Raw genomic sequence first — 4,644 nt, forward strand, 5'->3', positions numbered from 1 at the left:
GCAGGTGAGTTCCTGCTGGTGGTTCTGAAGAAGCCAAGACAGTTTTCTTCTATCACCAGTTTTCTCCCCTTGACCCTGAAATCCCACCCCGCTAGCTGTGGCTCAGCTGGTGAGCACCTTCAGTAGAAGGACCTGACCCTTCAGGACATGGCCCAATGTTTCAGATACTCTGTGGCTGGAAAATGCCCAGCTCTGTGTCGGTGGGTTCCTGTATCTAACCCCACTATCTAGCGGATTTGGCACCAGTCTCAGCTGCATACTGATAAAATGGGAGGCTGCTCGTGCATGTGGTGTTATAAAACAGCATCCACGAATTAGGCCCAGGGAGAACATCAATTTATTTTCCTGTGAACCAAGTGTGGCGCAGCTCCTTCCTTTCCCAGTGATCTATCTGTGAGATAAAACACATCTTTAGTGTCTATCTTAAATACTGCAGTGTTGACAAGTTCTCTTGACAGAAATTAGGCTAATGTCCCTTACGACTGCTTTGTCTATAGAAACAAGGCTTTAAATTGAAGCTTCGCAAAGTGCTATTCCAGCGCCCTCTCCAAGGCATCTCCTTATTTCAGCTTTTATTATCCAAATTTGTTCTCACTCTGCCTTGGCAGCAGGGATGGCAGGCAGCTCTTCCCATCCATCCTGCTGGTCTGGCAGCCAGGGGTGGGACCAGCACCTCCCGAGCTGGACCGGACAATGCTGGCCAAGCCCCACGGAGCCCTCGGCCCCGGGGAGGCTCCGGGCTCAGGGGTGTCGAGGTCCGCCAAATGAACGGGTGATGAATGATTTTTTGGTGCAAAAATAACCAACAAGGCACAGGGGGTTTGCAGTAACAATTCAACAAGATGCAATTTTATTGAAATAACCACAGCTGAATATGCGTTGGTTAGGGAATCTGGGGAAGAAAAGGGTAAGACAAGGGAAGAAGAAGGAAAGAAGGGTCAGGTAGGGTATAGCTACCAAAACGTGTCATTGTTCAGGGGTCCAGCCGTTGAAGCTCACTGGTGCATGTCTCAGGGAGATCTCAAAGGACGGTCGGATTGCACCCCAAAAATATACTGTTTTTCCTTGGGGGAAGGGTGGCCGAAATTAGGTTTCCATGGAGGGGAAAAGAATAGGAACAGGAGGAGGGGTGCTTATTTCTATTGTTTTCATGGCCGAATGCTCACAGGTACATTTATTCTGGGCAGTATTCCCCCCTTCGTGCACACCTCCCCCGAGCTGGGGGGGTTGTTCAGTCCCAGTCTCTGGAAGGGGGTGCCAAGAGGATGCCAGGGGGGTTACTTGTCTTGCCTTGGTTCCTTGATGTGGGGATTCGCATCTCTGTTTGTCTGTCGCAGTGGTTGAAGGCAGGCAAGAGGGGTCTTCTCTTGGAGGGGGGAACCACCCCAGAGCTCAGTCCAGCCAGGTCAGAGGTAGGGAGAAAGTCCAGATCCATTGTTCAGAAAAGGCAGCATGCCCCTTTTGAGTTCAGCATGGCATGTTCTGCAAACACCACCTGTGAACACACTGAATAAGCATAAGACTTTCTTTCCCAACTGGCTCAACAGTTTTTAACCTTTCGGTGGTCTTTTCTCTTCATGACAATTGTGAGGCAAAAATGAAGGATTTTCACAGAGGCTCTCACAGGGGGCACCACTGCTGGGACGGGGCTGGGGCCTGGGTGAGGGGAGGCAGCTGACACCCATCGAGCACAGAGGGGATCCAAGGCAGTCAGCTGCACGCCCTGCCACCGGCACAGTGTGTCCTGAAACGCTCCCACTGGGAGCTGGGAGAGGGAGTTTGTGTCGTGTGTGTCTCATCCTTGCAATTTCAGCACTGAGTTACAGACTCAGAAGCTGAGGACAGAAACAGAGAGTGCTGAGGCCTGGTCATGAATTCCCTGCTTGAGCTTCCCAGCCCTCCCCTGGAGAATAGTTTCCTGTTTTGCTCTTTTGCCCTCCTCAAGTTGAGCCCTTTTAGTCTTTAACTCCATGTTTCTAACAACAGATTAATCATGGCTGTTTTAAACCTCCTGGTTCTCACACTGGTGTTGGTCCTGATGGATTATCCCCCCCTATTGTGTCCTTTCTGTGCCTCCACATTGCCAGGTTCTTTGGTGGCCCTCTCCTGAGTTGCTGAGAGAGGAGGAGAGGCTCTCTGAGAGTGACACATGTGGGAGACACGATGGTTGATGATGTTCTGGAGGTGCTAACCTCCATCATAGTAAAGAAGCCTCTCTCAAAAGATATTAGATGCTGAAAATTCCACAAAATTAATATCATCCTCAGTTCCTTTTGTCAGGTTCTCCTGGTCAGCTTCCTTGTTCTTCTCTGCCTACATCCTGCATTGATCTTCTCTGAACATAGCCAAGCCTTCAGCATCCCAAACAGTCTTTCTGGAGTAACAAATAGGCCTGAAGAATGACAATTATTGAATGGATTGTAGCATTGGCTTGGGGATAAATAATGTAATGAGTTGGAAAGGGATTAAAACTGGCTTTTGTAAGTAAGCTTCTCATGAATGTTGACTTGGGGACATGGTGAGACAAAGGTCGCTGCAGTGTCTCTGCAGCCTGGTGTGCCATTTGAGAGATGAGATATCAGAGTGTGGCTGGATACCTTTGGTCTCTCTGTTTCTTCTGTTTGTACCTTTGTGGGATTAAACTCTCTAAACTGCTGCAGTTCACAGACTTCAAGCCCAGTATCAAAAGAAAAAATAAATCAAAGGCCTGGAATTAAATCCTCAGCACATGGCTCCTGTTGCACCCTAACTCACTGCAGTGCCTGCCTTGAAACTGGGGAGAAGGGTTTGCTGGCAAAGTGAAAACATGTTGACCCCACTCTACAAAAGGGCACTCCTTCTTCTTCCTGCCCTGTGGTTATTTTTTCCTGGTGTGTTTGCTGCTGTTACACTGCAAGGCAGAGCAGCCCTCCCAGCAGGGAGGTGGAGAATGGAGCACTTGTTGGAGGAGCTCTTTGTCACAGAAAGCATTTCCCTCCTGCAGCAGCAGCAGCAGCAGGTACCTCAGCAGATGCTGCAGCAGTGCCTCCATCAGAGGCCCTGTATTCCCCCCTGGAGCCCTCCTGTCACCCCTCCTTCCCTGAGATCCCTCCTCCCCAGGCTCCTCGCTGGCCTCCCCCTTCAATTCCATCATTTCCAGACTTCCCAGGGGGCCCAGGCACCTCATGGGAGGGTCACGCTGTGCCCTGTGTGTGACAAACACCCCTCCTGTCCTTGTGGCTCCCCTGCACGGGAGGGATGAGGTTGGTGTGTGTTCAGCAGGCTCAGCTCTGGGCATGCGGCTGGACCCCCTGGTGTGCCACCATCATCATCGTCACCTTGGCACTGCCATCGAGGGTGTGTGGCAGTCACAGGGACCTGCTCTGGCACTGCCAGCCAGGCCCTGCCTGTCCCCACGGCCCTGCCTGTCCCAGGGGCTCGCCTGCCCCTCCTTCCCTCTTGCTGCAGGAGCTGCAGGAGAAGCCAAGTGGATTGGGCAGGTGGTGTGAGGCGGGAGCCCAGCCCAGCCTCACCCAGAGGGGTGCCTCTGTTTGAATAGCAGCATTCAGAGCACTCAGCACCGGCTGATCAGCTGGGAGAACATAAATCCCAGTGCCACAGGAGAGCCCTGGCTCAGGGGAAAGGGCCAGTTGTGAGCGCTGTCCAGCCCAATGTCCAAATGGAATCTCTAATCAAGGGTTCACATCTCTAATCAAGGGCTACTTAGTCGAGAGCCCCTTCCTTGTGAGGCTTTGTTCTCTGCTAGCTGTGGATTGAATCACAGGAGGAGGAATTGGATTCTGGCATAATTTTAAAAACATTTTCCTTCTATTTGCTAAGGGGAACAAATTACAGAGAAGACCTCTCAGCACTGTGACAAAAGAGTGGCTCTAAAACCCTTTTCAGCCAAACAAATGTTTGAGCTGAAGGCTGATGGATGGTGCTTAAAGATGTGGCCACTGCAGCAAGGTTGGCATTAAAAATCACTGGGTGCAACAAAGTTCTCCCAGGGGTTACTGTGGAGGTTGTCTCCCTGTAATCCTGGTGTGAGCAGCCCTTAACACCCTGAGTCCACCCAGTGAGCTCTGTGGCATCAACCTCAGGAGAGCAGTAGCACAGCAAGCACCACTGGGTCACTTGTCTCTTGCTAAATGAGAAACTGCAATGGGATCAGCCCTTTTGGGGTGGCATCACTGTGGCAGGAGGGCTGGAACTGGATGATCTTTAAGGTCCCTTCCAACCAAACCATTCCATAATTCTTTCCCTGCCCCTGTTCAAGTGGGGTTCAAGCAGAAAGCCATGCTGCTGCTTTGGGACCTGTGAGGGACCTGGGCAGGAACACACCTGCTGTTGGGATGTATCAGAACAGGGTGGCTTTGGGGCTTTCCCAGAAATGCCTTTGCTGCCAGCAGCTGTGCTGGATGTTGAACAGGGGACAGATTCACCCTTGGCAAGCTTGAAAGCATTTCAGATGGCTTCTGTCCCTGCTCCAGTGCAGCACAGAACAAAATCATATGTTGGAGAAGATGTCATACTTAGACATCACCATTCTGACAGGTCGATTTCCAGGATGTTTATTAACATAGCTTGGAATGTCACAGAGAGGTTTACCTGATAAACTAGCTAACTGAAGCTCTTACATGAGACTTCCTTAGTTTTATTGAG

Source organism: Zonotrichia leucophrys, unplaced genomic scaffold (genome assembly GCF_028769735.1).
Source record: "Zonotrichia leucophrys gambelii isolate GWCS_2022_RI unplaced genomic scaffold, RI_Zleu_2.0 Scaffold_130_127662, whole genome shotgun sequence".
Taxonomy (NCBI): Eukaryota; Metazoa; Chordata; class Aves; order Passeriformes; family Passerellidae; genus Zonotrichia; species Zonotrichia leucophrys.